This window comes from Nicotiana sylvestris, chromosome 3, assembly GCF_000393655.2.
Source record: "Nicotiana sylvestris chromosome 3, ASM39365v2, whole genome shotgun sequence".
NCBI classification, from domain to species: domain Eukaryota; kingdom Viridiplantae; phylum Streptophyta; class Magnoliopsida; order Solanales; family Solanaceae; genus Nicotiana; species Nicotiana sylvestris.
In genome coordinates this window covers 156,485,412-156,503,244 of record NC_091059.1, presented here as the reverse complement: position 1 = coordinate 156,503,244, position 17,833 = coordinate 156,485,412, and positions in this window count along the sequence as shown.

Genomic DNA, 17,833 nt, shown 5'->3' with positions numbered 1-17,833 from the left:
GTGCCACCCTCAAGTTAGCGGTGACATCCTACTCAAGATTCAGCTTCTTTAAAGCACACATGGCCTTGTGCTTAAGTTCTATCAGAAGATGACATGCTTTTCCGAACAACAATTGATATGGAGACATTCTAATGGGTGTTATTTAAGTTGTCCTAAGCCCATAAAGCATCATCAAGTTTCTGGGACCAATCCGTCCGGTTAGCATTCACTGTTTTGGACACAATACTCTTTATCTCCCGGTTGGAGACTTCCACTTGACCACCTACTTGTGGATGATAGGGAGTCGTGACTTTATGAGTTACACCATACTTGGTGAGTAAGGTGTCATAGGCTTTGTTGCAAAATGTGACCCCAATCACATATGATAGCCCACGGAGTACCAAACCTTGTGAAAATATTCTTCTTCAAGAACGCCATCACACTTCTCGCCTCATTGTTGGGTAGAGCAACGACTTCAACCCATTAGGACACATAATCAACCGCAACCAAAATGTAGGTGTTTCCACAAGAAATCACAAAAGGACCCATGAAGTCAATACCTCACACATCAAAAATATCAATCTCCAAAATGGTGGTGATGGGCTTTTCATTTTTCTTTGAGATTCCACCAGCCCTTTGACATTCATCACATCACTTGACTAGATCACTTGCATCATTATAAAGAGTGGGCCAATAGAAATCACAACTTAGCACTTTGGCCACCGTTCTTTCTCCACCATGGTGACCACCGTATGGTGAAGAATGACAAGCCCCAAGAATTTCATATTCTCCTCCTCCGATACACATTTTCTAATCACCCCATTCGTACAAATCCAGAAAAAGTATGGTTCATCCCAATAATAATCTTGGCAATCCCGTTTGAGCTTCTTCCTTTGGTTTGAAGAGAACTCATCTGGGATGATACCACTTACAAGGAAATTTGCTAGATTCACGAACCATGGCACCTCTTTCATTGAAATAGCCAAAAGTTGTTCATCGGGGAAGGAGTCATTGATTTCAAGGCCATCATATGGCCTCCCCTCCTCCTCCAAATGAGACAAGTGGTCCGCCACTTGATTTTCACTTTCTTTACGATCTTGAATGTCAATATAAAACCCTTGTAACAAAAGCACCCATCTCATCAACCAGGCTTTAGAACCTTTCTTGCTTATAAGATAACAAAGTGTCGCATGATATGTATGGACAATCACTTTTGCACCTATCAAGTACGGACTGAAATTCTCAATAGCAAACACAATGGCAAGGAGCTCTTTCTCAGTAACGGTATAGTTGACTTGGGCACTGATAAGTGGAGATTTTAACTACATTTTAGTACCTTTTAGCTTTTGTTTTAGTCCAAAAGCGCTTAATTATGTTCCTGAAAGTTGACAAAATATACTTAATTGCAGGAGTATTGGAAAATGAGCCACTAAGATGAAATCCAACTCAAGAAGGAGTGACCTGAACTCAAGGACAAAAACAGGAATATAAGCCCAAAGTGTGAACCGCAGAATATCATCTGCGGCCACCGATAGTGAAGACAAGCTTATCAGAGACAAGTGCAAAGTGCAATCCACACATGAAATGTGCGGCCGCAGAAGCTAAGAAAGAGCAAAAGTTCAGAGAGTTTGCATGTCTAGTGTTACATCTCGCGTTTTCGTACGTTAAAATTTCGTTATCAGTTAACTGACGTAGACTCAGGGATGAGATCATCTTGACATTAACGTACTTACACTATTTATACAAGCGATAAATAAGTGTTATGAAGGATAAAGGGGTACACGGATTAAAGAAAACGATTTCGTTGAACGTGGACAATTTGGAATAAAATACGGGTCGAGCGATAATACGCGATAATTATGAACTGGTACCATGCAAGGTACCATATGACCACGGTAGTATAACATATAAAGTATATATGAAGTATTTTAAAAATAATAGAATTTTAAATAATTTATGGTCATTTTTAAATTATACGGATAATTGATTAATTATCGGATAACACGATATTACCCAGTTAACTAATAAGTGGATAAAAAAATTAACATCCCACCCCCACCCCACATAGCAAGAAGCCACGAAATTGGAAGTGACTAAGTAGTCACTTTTGCCAAATGGCTAAATTATGACAATGACTAAGATTTGAGTCTTATCAAATAAGACTTGTGAACATTAATTTTGAAGACATTATATTAAAAGCCTGAAGAACAAGAACGCTGCTTTTGCTTCAAAAATTCAAGATTCCATTTCATTCCTTTTTAAAAAGCTTAGAACATTGCTTCTGACCTTGAAAGCAAAGTCCCATTTCTTGCCAAAATTAGCTTGAAATCAAAAACTTGGAAATGAGAAAAAGTTTTTGTTCAAACAAATTCAACTACTTAACCAAAGAATTTCGAATGAAATTTCAAAAGAAGCCACCACAAATTTTGTTTCAAAATTTCAAAGGACTCAGGCGAATTTCGTTCAACATATTTCACGGAAGCAGAAGCTTCATTCCATTCAGATAATTCCAAGAACAGGTATGTTAAGGCCCTCCCTTCTTTCTTTTGGCATGGTCCAATTATACTGAAGAAACGAGCAAACGCACAGTTTCCATAAATTACTCTATTCATAGAAATAGTAGGGGTGTCTATACTCTTGATTCCCCATGAAAAATATTATTATCTTCTGTTCATGGGCCTCAGAATAATACATAGTTGAAAAGTTTTATCCGGAAGGAATATTGAAATTATTATGTATTTTTCATGCATTTCACTCATTTATACATGTTCATTGATCCATGACCAGATGGCATTATATACGCATATATATGTAAATATATGTATATGGGATATGGGAAAAGGTTACGGTGTTATATATGCACCGCCACCTGATCAGCTGGTATATGATCATGATGTTGCCCACAGTGGCTGAAATATGGCTCAGACGGCGTTATATACGCGTATATATATATATATATATATATATATATGTATATGTATATGGGATATGGGATATGGGATATGGGAAGATATTATGGCGTTATATACGCACCACCACCTGATCAGCTGGTATATGTTGATGATGTGCCCACATTGGCCGAGACGATATGATGGGATGCCCTCAGTGGCTTGATGATATTATGTGCACCCATACCTATGTATGGCATGACATTTATACGCATGTGCATGATATAATAAATGTTTCATAATTTACAGAGTTATTCATATTTAAAGGTATTTATGTATTCCATGTTTCATCTATGTCTTTTACGTACTAATTTTTATGCCTTATATACTCAGTACATTTTTCGTACTGACGCCTTATTTCACGGGGCCTGCATTTCATGCCTGCAGGTGTAGGTAGGCAAGCTGACGGTCCCTTTCTTAGGATCCCTGATCAGCTAGAGTTGGCGTGCTCCACTTGATCCGGAGCTACTTTTGAGTTTGGTACGATACATTTTTGTATGTGTATATATATATATATATATATATATATATGGGTATGACATGACTCAGTCCCATCTTTGTACAGTCATGTTTCCAATAGAGGTTTGTAGACAGTATGTCTAGTTGGGTTGTATGTGGCCGTGTCGGCTTTAAGATTTGATATATAGTTGTCTATAGTAGCCTTGCCGGCTCGCCCACTGTATTCTTCATGTATACGTACATATGCCTTGATGGCGGATTTACTTCATGTATGTCAATTTCGTAATGCAGTAGAGGTTATACAGGTTCATATCCTAGATGCATGTTAGGGGTGTTTGATAGGTAGGACTCAGGCACTCGTCGCGGCCCATCGGTTTGGGACGTTACAAAAGTGGTATCAGAGCAATTCTGTCCTAGGGTTGTCTACAGACCGTGTCTAGTAGAGTCTTGTTTATGGGTATGTTGTGCACCACGCTTATAGACATGAGGCTACAGGACATATAGGATGTTATCCTCTCTTCTTATCTTAGATCGTGCGATATAAGCATTAATGTTCCTAATGATGTGTTACTTTTTTAGCGATGCCTCCAAAGAGTACAACTGCTAGAACGAGTCAGCAGGCTATGAAGGTTTTAGAAAGAGAGATAAGTTATACTATGGATTCAGACCCATCGAAGATCATGGGTTCTATTGAGGATGATCCATCCGAGGATCCATATGAGTCATCCATTCGAGCTATTTCGACCACTCCGGCAGCAGATGGGGTGAGAGGAGTTCCGACCTTGCCAAGGCCCTTAGTATCATAGCCCGTTGATCAGGGTATTAGGGGAGAAGTACATGGATTCGCATAACCGGGTTTCCCTCAGGCTCAAAACTATGTCAAGGCATTTGCGGACACTAGCTCTTCTGAGGTTCCAGATAGTCCACAGTCTTAGGATTCCGTCAATCAAGGTTTGTCGATGTATGTTATGGGATATGCATAAGAAGAAGATAGTAGTCATGCCAAGAGGAGGAAGGTAACTAATAAGGACATGAAGATTCCGCTTCAAATTATGTCTGATCTAGGTTCCTATATAGGACGAGGCAAGGACCCTCTACTATAGACTTCCTCCAAGTGTTAGTTTTGGTTGATGAGTTCCATATCTTCTTGGAATACTACCAAATCGGGGTTCTAAGTATGTTAGGTTGTTTTATGAGGATGTAGGGAGCCCCCTCTCGACTTCTATATATTATAAGGTGCCAAGTGTTTTTCAAAGATAGACCTGAGGTCCGGGAACCATCAGGTAAGGGTTAAGGATGAAGATATTCCGAAGACAATATTCAGGACTAGATATTGGCACTTTTAATTTCGTGTTATGTCATTTGGTTTGACCAATGCCCCATAAGTATTCATGGATTTAATGAACCGTGTGTTCAGGTTTTTTTAGATCTGTTCGTTATTGTTTTTATTGACGATACATTGGTATATTCTCGTTCAGAGGCTGAGCATGGAGATCATCTGCGTACTATGCTCAAAGTTCTACAAGAAGGGAAGTTGTATGCAAAATCTTCTAAATGTGAATTTTGGTTGAACTCTGTAGCTTTCCTTGGGCATATTATTTCGGGTGAAGGCATCCGGGTGGATACATAAAAGAGTGAGGCATTGAAGACTTGGCCTAGACCCACAACATAGACGGGGGTTCGTAGCTTCTCCATTTGGCAGGTTATTACAGGAAACTTGTAATTGTCTTGCTTAATGTTCTCGAATAACATAAGGAAATATATGATGCAAGTAAGTTGAAGAAAGATTACGAATAAGTATAAATAGATATATGTAGGTCGCAAGCTAAAGTATAGTAGAGAGACAAGGTTTTAGAAAGACACAAGGAAGGATAAGAAAGGATGAGTGAAAAGGTGACGAGAATGGATAAGTCCTTGGGGTTAAGCTCATAAGAGAGCTGATGGCTTCTCTAAGTTATAGAAGGCTCAGTATAGCCTGAATGAACTCAAAATGAGCCTAATACTAGTAACATTTGGAATAAATGAAATGTTTCCCTCAGAGTGGAATAAGGGCGTAATTGTGATAAATAGAGGATGAAGTTTGGGCCTTCGAAAAGGGGAAGTTCACTAATAGTAAAAGATAATAATACCCATGTAAGTTAACTCAGAAGGGAGCTAAGTTTCAATGAACCGATGCTTATAAATGGAGTTTCCAGGCATTGAAGGACAAATTAACTTCAGCACCAGTTCTAATACTCCCAGAATGGACCAATGGATAGGTTATCTACTGTGACACTTAAGGCGTTGGATTGGGTTGTGTATTAATGCAGCATGGTAAGGTTGTAGCTTATAGACAACTAAGAAAGCATGAGAAGAATTACCTGACCCACGATCTAGAGTTAGCTGCAGTGATTCATGCACTAAAGATGTGGAGGCACTACTTGTAGGATATTCATATTGATATCTATAGGGATCATAAGAGCCTCCAGAAATTCTTCAAGCAAAAGGAATTAAATATATGTCAAAGGAAATGGTTGAAGGTACTTAAAGACTATGACATTTATATTTTATACCATCCGGGAAAGGTTAACGTAGTAGCCGACGCCCTCAGCCGTAGATCTATGGGTAGCCTGTTGTATTTACAGCCAGAAAAGCGGGGAATAGCCCATGAGGTTCATCAGCTAGCTAGTTTATTGGACTCAAGTGACGTTAGAATTACTCTTCAGGATACGACAACATCCTCTTTAGTAAATGAAGTAAAGGAACGCCAGTACGAGGATCCTGTGTTATTTCATTATAGGGATACCACCCTTTAGAAGGAGAAGACGCCGTTTGAAATTACAGAAGATGGAGTCCTCAGATATCAAGGGCGATTATGTGTGCCTAATATTGCAGGGCTGCGTCGGTAGGTTATGGGAAAAACTCACTATTCTCATTATTCTATCCATCCAGGAGCAACAAAGATGTATCATAATGTCAGGGAAGTATATTGGTGGGACGGAATAAAAAAGGATATAGCAGAATTTGTTGCCTAGTGTCCTAACTGTCAGCAGGTTAAGATTGAGCATCAAAAACCCGGAGGGTTATTGCAAGCTATGGATATTCGAACTTGGAAATGGGAAGTAATCATATAGACTTCATCGTAGGTTTACCTCGTACCCAGCATAAGTTTGACTCGATATGGGTAATTGTTGATAGGTTTACAAAGTCAGCCTATTTTCTGCTTGTTAGGACTACATATTCCTTAGAGGATTATGCAAGACTTTATATTAAGGAAAAAATACGACTGCATGGTGTCCCTGTATCTATTATCTCGGATAGATGAGTTCAATTTACAGCTAACTTCTGGAGGTCCTTCCAAAAAGGATTGGGGACTCAAGTAAGTTTTAGTACAACATTTCATCCCCAGACAGACGGACAGGCTGAGCGTACTATTCAAACACTGGAGGATATGTTACGAGCTTGTGTAATAGACTTTAACGGTAACTGGGACGATCATCTGCCTCTTATTGAGTTCGTATATAATAATAGTTACCATACCAGTATTCAGATGGCTACATACGAAGCTCTTTATGGACGGAAGTGTAGGTCGCCTATAGGGTGGTTCGATGTTAGGGAAACTACGTTAGTAGGACCATAATTGGTACAGTAGGCAATCGAAAGAATTAAGCTTATACAAGAAAGGCTATTGGCAGCTCAAAGCCGTTATAAGACTTATACGTATAATCGACGATAAGACTCAGAATTTCAGGTGGACGACTGGGTATTCCAAAAAGGTATCACTGATGAAAGTTGTCATGAGGTTCAGAAAGAAAGGAAAACTTAGCCCTCGGTACATGGTACCATAGAGGATCATAAGTAAAGTAAGTCAGGTAGCATATAAGTTAGACTTGTCTTCGGACTTGGAGTCTGTACGTCCAGTCTTTCATGTGTCTATGCTCCGTAAATGTATCGGAGATCCTTCCAAAATTGTGTTAGTTGACGACATTCAGGACACAGAGCATCCATCGTATGAAGAAACGCCCATTGCTATATTAGACGGACAGATTCGGAGATCAAAAACTAAAGACGTAGCTTCGGTGAAAGTACTTTGAAGAAACAATAATGTGGAAGATGTGACTTAGGAGGCCGAGGAAGACATGAAGTCTAGATATTCCTACTTATTTCCTCCTCAAGAGAAGGATCCGACTGAGACGTCATAATCATAAGGTACGTGTATAAATTCTTATGTTGGGTTATTAAGCTTCTACGAGGAGAGTTGGTAGTGGTGTTGTTACAGAGACGACCTTGCCGAAGTTATATAGATCACGGGAAGTTGAAAATTCGAGGACGAATGTTTCTAATAGGGGAGTGATGTTACATCTCGCGTTTTCGTACGTTAAAATTTCATTTTCAGTTAACCGACGTAGACTCGGGGATGAGATCATCTTGACATTAACGTACTTACGCTATTTATACAAGCGATAAATAAGTGTTATCAAGGATAAAGGGGTACACGGATTAAAGAAAACAAGTTTCGCTGAAAGTGAACAATTTGGAATAAAATACGGGTCGAGCAATAATACCCGATAATTATGAACTAGTACCATGCAAGGTACCATGTGACCATGGTAGTATAATATGTAAAGTATATATGAAGTATTTTAAAAATAAATAGAATTTGAAGTAATTTGTGGTAATTTTTAAATTATGCGGGTAATTAATTAATTACCGGGTAACAGGGCATTACCCAGTTAACTAATAAGTGGATAAAAAAATTAACATTCCACCCCCACGCCACATGGCAAGAACCCACAAAATTGGAAGTGACTAAGTAGTCACTTTTGCCAAATGGCTAAATTATGACAATGACTAAGATTTGAGTCTTAGCAAATAAGACATGTGAACATTAATTTGGAAGACTTTATATTTAAAGACTGAAGAACAAGAACGTTGCTTTTGCTTCAAAAATTCAAGATTCCATTTCATTCCTTTTTAAAAGGCTTAGAGCATTGCTTCTAACCTTGAAAACAAAGTCCCATTTCTTTCCAAAATTAGCTTGAAATCAAGAACTTGGAAATCAGAAAACATTTTTGTCCAAACAAATTCAACTACTTAGCCAAAGAATTTCGACTGAAATTTCAAAAGAAGCCACCACAAATTTCGTTTCAAAATTTCAAAGGACTCGGGCAGAATTTTGTTCAACATATTTCACGGAAGCAGAAGCTTCATTCCATTCAGATAGTTCCAAGAACAAGTATGTTAAGGTCATCCATTCTTTCTTTTGGCATGGTTCAATTATACTGAAGAAACGAGCAAACGCACAGTTTCCATAAATTACTCTATTCATAAAAATAGTAGGGATGTCTATACTCTTGATTCCCCATGAAAAATATTATTATCTTCTGTTCATGGGTCTCACAATAATACATAGTTGAAAAGGTTTATCCAGAAGGAATATTGAAATTATTACGTATTTTTCATACATTTCACTCATTTATACATGTGCATTGACCCATGACCAGATGGCATTATATACGCATATATATGTAAATATATGTATATGGGATATGGGAAAAGGTTACGGTGTTATATATGCACCGCCACCTAATCAGCTGGTATATGATGATGATGTTGCCCACAGTGGCTGAAATATGACTCAGACGGCGTTATATACATGTATATATGTATGTATATGTATATGGTATATGGGAAGAGATTATGGCATTATATACGCACCACCACCTGATCTGCTGGTATATGTTGATGATGTGCCCACAGTGGCCGAGGTGATATGATGGGATGCCCTCAGTGGCTTGATGATATTATGTACAACCATACCTATACATGGCACGACATTTATACGCATGTGCATGATATAATAAACGTTTCAGAATTTACAGAGTTATTCAGATTTAAAGGTATTTATGTATTCCATGTTTCATCTATGTCTTTTACATACTAATTTTCATGCCTTACATACTCAGTACATTTTTCGTACTGACGCCCTATTTCACGGGGCCTGCATTTCATGCCCGCAGGTGCAGGTAGGCAAGATGATGGTCCCAAAATTCTAGCTTTGTATAAATAGAATTGTTTCACCTTTTTTAAGTTAAGTTTTGAATATTAAAAGTGTTGTAGCCATTTCTCTTTGCTCTTTAGGCAACTTTATTTTATTTTGGTGATTTAACATTGGATTTCTATATTTTAATCTTTCAATATGAGTTTTATTATCTCTTCTTCTTTATTTTCTTCTACATTCACTATGAGTAGCTAGATTTTACTAGAGTTGTGACCCAAACCTAGTGTATAAATCTTATGTGTGATTAATTTTATACTGTTTATGGATGTGTGTTTGTTATTTAGCTAGGTTCATGCTTCAATTGTGGAATTAATGATTGTAAACATTAATTCATGCCTATTTGACTTAGTCTCTTCTTGAGAAAGGGACCTAGTCTAGGATAACTTAGCTAACAAGGAATTGGGTCAATTGAGAGATTGATTAATCCAATTAAAGGGTCCAACCTAGAGATAGTAATAATCCGACTTGAGCTCTTACCAACCATTTTGGTAGATACCCATTTGGACTTGAGAAAACCAAATTGGACAAAACTACTCTCTGACTGAGAGGTATTGAGTGGGCAACATAGTGTTGTGAGCTATAACACACCCCAATCAATAAAATAGCATAAAAGTCTTTATACCATTAGGCAAACACCTAGGTCATGGTCATAACTTATATCTTTGAAAAAATACTTAAAACAATCTTCTTTAGTCTTATATATCTGGAATTGCAATTCTTAGCTTAATTTTAGAAGTAAAAACAAAACCCTATTTGTGGAAGTGAAATCTAGATACTTCACGTACTCACTCCGAATATATACTACTAACTCTCATCTTAGCTCCCTGTGGATTGAATCCCAATTCCTTGTTGGGTTATATTCATGCAAATGACCGTGTCATACCTCGTTAGAGGCGTGCATTTGGAAGTGATCAAGAATTATTCACGGTCTTACTATCATAGTAGATCAGATGAAAAATTTTGTTGATGCGTTGCCCCAATACAGCCCCCACCACTACATCACATGCATCGCACATGAGCTCAAAAGGAACACTCCAATTTGGAGCGATGATAATAGGAGCAGTAGTCAACTTGAACTTTAACAATTCAAAGGCTCTCATTCAATTATCATTGAAGTGGAACTTAGCATCTTTCTCCAAAAACTTGCACAACGGGTTTACCACTTTAGAGAAATCCTTGATGAAACACCGGTAAAATCCTGTGTGGCCTAAGAAACTCTGCACGCCCTTCACCGAAGTTGGAGGTGGAAGTTTAGAAGTCACCTCAATCTTTGCCTTATCGACTTCAATGAAATTCTTTAAAATCTTATGGCCAAGGACAATGCCTTCCTCAACCATGAAATGATGTTTCTCCCAATTGAGCACCAAATTTGTTTTCTTCAAATATTTCCAACACTTTATCCAAGTTTGTGAGACAATAATCAAAAGAGTTCCCGACCACCGTGAAGTCATCCATGAAGACTTAAAGTTAATCCTCCACCATGTCCGTGAAGATTGCCATCATACACCTTTGAAAAGTCATCGGTGCATTTCACAACCCAAATGGCATCCGCTTGAAAGTGAAAGTACCATAAGGACATGTAAAGGTAGTTTTCTCTTGATCCTCCAGAGCAATAAGAATTTGGTGTAGCTGGAATACCCATCAAGGAAACAATAGAAAGCACGACCAGCCAATCTATCAAGCATTTGATCTAGGAAGTGAAGTGGAAATTGGTCCTTCCTTGTGACTTTGTTGAGCTTACGATAGTCCATATACACTCTCCACCCAGTCACCGTTCTTGTAGGAATCAACTCATTCTTGTCATTGGTGACCACTATCATGACCACATTAAACCGAAGAAGTCCATGAACTATCGGAAATAGGGTAGATAACCCCGGCATCCAACCACTTGATGATCTCCTTTTTGACAACCTCTTGCATGGCTTTATTGAGTCTCCTTTGATGTTTAATATATTGTTTGGAACCTTCCTCCAAGATAGGAGACTCTTCAATTGAAGGCTTTGTAGGAGGAGTTGTCCTATTTTCAAGATCCAAGGACAATTTGCGGGGTTCATATGTGCACGGCCCCATTCCTTGCAAAGAGTTCACACATTCCATGAAGCCATCCATCTCGTCATCATCAAAGTTGAGCAAGACAGCTTCCAACATATCACCAACATTTATCGCATCACTTGTTTCATCCACAATCACATCGATCACCAAGTCCACGAAAGAGCACACCTCGTTGCTATTGGGTTGCCTCGTGGACCTACACACATGGAAAGCCACTTTTTCATCACCAACCCAAAAGGTAAGTTTTCTGTCTTCAACATTACAAAGAGCCTTCCCTGTATCAAGGAACGGTCTACCGAGAATAATCGACACCTCATAATCAACCTCACAATCAATAATGACAAAATCTGTTGGGAGAATGAATTTATCAACACAAACCAAAACATCTTCAATCACTCCCAAGAGTCCTTTGATAGTGCGATCGGCCATTTGCAATCACATAGAAGTGGGTCTTAGTTGCCCAGTTCCCAATGTCTTGAAGACTGAATATGGCATCAAATTTATACTTGCCCCAAGATCACAAAGAGCTTTTGCAAACTCTACACTTCCAATTGTACAAGGAATCATGAAAGCATCGGGATCCTCCAACTTGGGAGCCATTGAATGCACAATTGCACTAACTTGATGAGTCATTTTTATAGTTTTAAAATTCATTGACTGCTTCTTTGTCACAAGATCTTTCATGAACTTTGCATAATCGGGCATTTGCTCCAAGGGTTCAACTAATGGCACATTGATTGAGAGACTCTTCATCATTTGTATAAACTTCTTGAATTGGTTTTCACCATTTTGCTTTGCAAGTCTTTGAGGGTAAGGAGGTGGAGGCTTAGGCAATGGTGCCTTAGCCTTTTGCACTAATGGTTTTGGCATGTCAATAATGTGATCCATAGATAGGTTCACCTCCTCTTGAGTCTCTTCCACACTATCATCAATATTAATTTGAACGTCATCATTGGATTGCTCAATATTGTTCGAGATCTCCTCTTCTTGCACTACTTGATCTTCATCCACAAGTTGTCTTTTGCTTGAGGTAGGTGCATTCCCACCTTTTCCACTCCTTGTAGTATTGGCCATGGCATGTCTTGTATTGTTCCCACCCTTTAGGTTCACCACCGTGTTACTTGGTAGTGCCCTCTTAGGACAAATATTTAGAGCTTGAGAGATTTTCCCCATTTGAACTTCCAAGTTACAAATTAATGTATTGTGGGAGGCAAGTTGGGCATCGGAATCGGCATTCTTCTCCATTATTTTCTTGAACATATTATCAATACGCCCTATTTCATTATTGGAAGAACTTGGACCATGGGAAGGATAAGGAGGCGGGTTGCGCGGTTGTTGATACATCGGGGGCCTTTGAAAACCCGAACCCCAATTGCCTTGATTATTGTTCCATCCTCCTTGATTTTTACCTCCCCAATATCCTTGATTTTTTCCACTCCAATTACCTTGGTTATTTTTACCACTCTAGTTTCCTTTATTGTTGTGATTATGCCAATTTCCTTGATTGTTACCACCACTAATTACCTTGGTTGCTAGAATTCCAATTACCTTGATTACCTTGAAGTCTCCATTGTTGTTGATTCAGGCTTTGAGAGTTGTTTCTTTTCCCTTGAAAGTTGTTCACATATTACACTTCCTTGTCTTGTTCATTGTAATATTCATCTTGATCAAACCCACTATCTTTTGCACATAATTCTCCATTCGATTTTGCACTTGTGGACCCTTGGTCCTTCTTTTGTTCACCATCATGCTTACTCCCTCCATGGAATTGACTTGCTTAGGACTTTGCACTTGTTGATGTTGAGCCTTTGCTAATTGATTTATTATGGTGGTCAATTTGGCAATAGCTTGCCCATGGTCATGCAACTCTTTATGGAGGTGAATAACGTTCAGATCACCTTGAGGAACATTAGCCCGTACAGCGCTATCATTTCATCCAAAAACTCACAAGCTTCCGTATATGGCGTTGTCATGAAATGTCCACCTGCAAGTTGATTTACCATGCACTGATTAGTCGTATTAATCCCCCGATAGAAAGTTTGTTGAATCATAGCTTTCTTCATGTCATTATTGAGGCTCTCTTTAACCATTGACCTACACCGCTCCCATATCTCATGTAATGGCTCATTGGGCTCTTGTTTTAACACTAGAATCTCGTCTCTAAGAGTAGCCATGTGCCCGGGAGAAAAGAACTTGGTAATAAATTTCTTCGCCAACTAATCCCAAGTATGGATGGAATGGTTTGGCAGTCTTTCCAACCAATCTAAGGTTTTTCCCCATAGAGAGAAGGGAAATAGCCTTAACCTTAAAGCTTTCTCGGAGATGTTTGTCTATTTACTCCCCCAACAAGTGTCCACAAACCCCTTCAAGTGTTTGTATGCATTTTGACTTGGAGCTCCGGTAAAGAATCCTCGTTGCTCTAGCAATGTGAGCATTACATTTGTGATTTGAACGTTGCCCACCCTAATACGGGGTGGCACTATAACACTTGCATACCCTTCATTAGGCAACACCCGGTGTGGAGCCGCTCTTCGTTGAGGTAGGGGGGAACTGGGACGTTATCTTGAGGCGCTCAACCTCTTCTATTTGCTTGAGGTTCAAGAGGAACCTCTTCAATTGGTCATCCTCAACGTCCACATCCCCCAAAGGCATGTTTCCGAATTGATCATTGTTGTTTGCCATTGTTGCACCTATAATTATTTCACAAAAATTAGTAACACGGAAGGAGAAGAAGATAATCCACATACAAAACCAAATATATAGCTAAATCCATTTTTAACTACCGACAACGGTGCCAAATATTGATCTCGTCCTATTCAAACCTCAAATCAAGGATATTAAATAGCCAATTGCAATAGTAATACCCAACATGAGTCGGGGTCTATTTCCACAATGAGCTATATATGTGAGTTAGGAGTATATATTTTAGTACTTGAGTTTGAACTATCTAAATTTACACTTCCACAAATTGGGGTTGTTGCTATGTCTATTTTAAACTAAGATTGCAAAGTTAAGAAATGAAACTAAGAAATTATTTTGGTTGTTTTTCAAGTTTTGTAAAAAGCCTAGGGATATAACCATCACCTAGGTGTTTACCTAATGAGATATAAACCTTAATGCTTATTTTGTTGAGTGGGGTGTATTATAGCTATCAACACTCAATTATCCACTCAAAACCTCTCGGTTAGAGAGTGATTTTTTCTAATTTGGCTTTCTCAAGTCCAAATGAGTATTGTACAAAATGGTTGATAAAAGCTCAAGTCGGGTTATTACTATCTCTAGGTTGAACCCTTTAATTGGGAATATCAATCTCTCAATTGACCTAATTTCTTGTTAACCAAGTTTTGTCCTAGACTAAGTCTCTCTTAGAGACTAAGTCAAATAGGCATGAACTAATATTTGCAATCATTAATTCCACAAATTAAAGCATTAACAAGGCTAAATAATAAACACCCAACCATAATCAAGCATTAAATGAAACACCCATAAGGTTTACACACTAGGGTTGGGTCACAACCCTAGTAAAAATCTAGCTAGTCATGCTTGAAATTGAAGAAATATAAGAAGAGATGCTAATTAAACTCATATTGTAAAATCAGAATGATAAAATCTATGTTAAAATATCCTAAAATATGAAAAACTACTAAAAGAAGCAAAGAAAAATGGTTTATATAGCTGTTGATGTAGAAAGTTAACCTAAAATTGTGAAACTTATTTATTTATACTGGGCTAAAAATTTTGGACAAAAATGCCCTTCGGGAGGTTTTGCGGCCACACAATTCCATGTGCGGTCCGCACTTTTCTTCAACTTGACAGGACTGGAAGTCTGCGACTGCATAGTTCTAATTTGCGTCTGTAATGCACTCTTTTTGTGGTTCATGCTTTCACTTCTACGGCTGCAAGGTGCTTCTTCCACGTCCGCACAATTCCTTTACGGTCCGCACAATACCTGTGTGGTCCGCAATTTTGATGGACTTGGAATTCATATTCTCTGAACTTTTCTCCTGGGCCAGCTTTTGCAGCCGAACAATTCATACGTGGACCGCACTTTGCACTAAACTCTACTGGCCTTTCCTTTATTATTTACAGCCGTAGAAGATATTCTGCGGTCCGCACTCTTGGGATTTTGTGCCTTTTATGGCCTTGAGTTCAGATTACTCCTTTTTGAGTTGGATTTCATCTTGGGAGTCCATCTTCTAGGATTTCTGCAATTAAGCATATTTCATCAGTTTTTGGGAGCACAATTAAATGCTTTTAGACTATAAAAAAAGAAGCTAAATGGCGCTAATAAGTAGTTAAAATCCCCACTTATCAAGCGCCAGTATGATGATCCTCATTTTCTTGAACTCAAGGACAAAGTTCAGCATGGTGATGCTAGAGATATCACTATCAGGGATGATGGAGTATTGAGGATGCAGGGTCGGATATGCGTGCCCAATGTAGATGGGCTACGTGAGTTGATTCTTGATGAGGCCCACGGTTCGCCGTATTCCATTCATCCGGGTGCCGCGAAGATGTACCAGCACTTGAGGTGGCTCTATTGGTGGAGAATAATGAAGAAGGATATAGTGGGGTTTGTAGCCTGGTGCCTTAACTGTCAGCAGGTAAAGTATGAGCATCAGAGACCGGGTGAATTGCTTCAGAGGCTAGAGATTCCAGAGTGGAAATGAGAGCAGATTACCATAGATTTTGTAGTTGGGCTCCCGCGTACTTTGAGAAAGTTTGATGCTATTTGGGTGATTGTGGATTGGTTGACCAAGTTCGCGCACTTCATTCTGGTTGGGACTACTTATTCTTCAGAGTGGTTGGCTGAGATTTACATCCACGAGATTGTTTGCCTTCTCGATATGCCAGTGTCCATCATTTTAGATTGGGCACGCAATTCACATCACAGTTTTGGAGAGCTGTGCAGCGAGAGTTGGGCACACAGGCCGAATTAAGTACAACATTTCACCCTTAGATAAATGGACAATACGAGAACACTATTCAGATACTGGAGGACATGCTACGCGCTTGTGTCATTGATTTCGGTGGTTCATGGGATCAGTTTCTACCGCTCACGAAGTTCGCCTACAAAAATAGCTACCAGTCGAGCATTCAAATGGCTCTGTATGAGGCTTTGCATGGGAGACAGTGTTGATCTCCGGTGGGTTGATTTGAACCGGGTGAAGCTAAGCTATTAGGTACTAACTTGGTTCAGGATGCTTTAGACTAGGTCAAATTGATTCAAGATTAGCTTCGCACGACACATTCTAGGTAGAAGAGTTACGTAGATCGGAAGGTTCGTGATATTTCTTACATGGTTGGGAAGAAGGTACTACTCAATGTCTCACCCATGAAAGGTGTTATGAGGTTCAGAAAGAAGGGCAAGTTGAACCCTCGGTTTATTGGGCCGTTTGAGGTACTTTAGAAGATTGGAGAGGTGGATTACAAGCTTGACTTGCCACCTAGTTTGCCGAGTCTGGATCCAGTATTTCATGTTTCTATGCTCTGGAAGTATGTCGGTGATCCGTCTCATGTTTTGGATTTCTGCATGGTTCAGTTAGATGGTGATTTGACTTATGATGTGGAGCCGGTGGCCATTTTTGGTCGACATGTTTGAAAGTTTAGGTCAAAGGATATAGCTTCTGTGAAGATGCGGTTGAGATGTCAGCCAGTTGAGGAGGCTACTTAGGAGACCAAGTGGGAGATGCAGAGCAGATATCCACACATATTTGAGACTCTAGGTACATTTCTAGACTCATTCGAGGACGAACGTTTATTTAAGAGGGGGAGGATGTAACAACCTGATCGATCATTTTGAGAGTTGTAGCCTCATTCCCCATTCACTGCTCATTTTGTACTTTATAGTTGTTATGTGACTTGCCAAGATAGTTGTTTTGGGTCAGGAGTGAGTTCAGAACAAATTGAGACACTTAGTCTCAAAGTTGGAAGCTTTAGTTTAAAAAATTGATCGGATGTTGACTTATGGGTAAATGACATCGGAATGGAGTTTTGATGGCTCTATTAGCTTTGTTGGGTGATTTTGGCCTTAAGAGCATGTCCGGATTGTGATTTAGAGGTCTATAGTTGAATTAGGCTTGAAATGGCGAAAGTTGGAAATTTGAAAAGCTTGACCAGGAGTGGACATTTTGATATCAGGGTCAGGTTGAGATTCCGGAAGTTGGAGTAGGTTCATGGTATCATTTGTGACTTGTTTTCAAAATTTGAGGTCATTCGGATGTGATTTGATAGGTTTTGGCATCGTTTGTAGAAGTTGAAATTCTTTAGTTCAATAGGTTTGAATTGGGGTACGATTCATGTTTTCGGTATTGTTTATGTGATTTGAAGACTCAACTAAGTTCGTATGATGTTT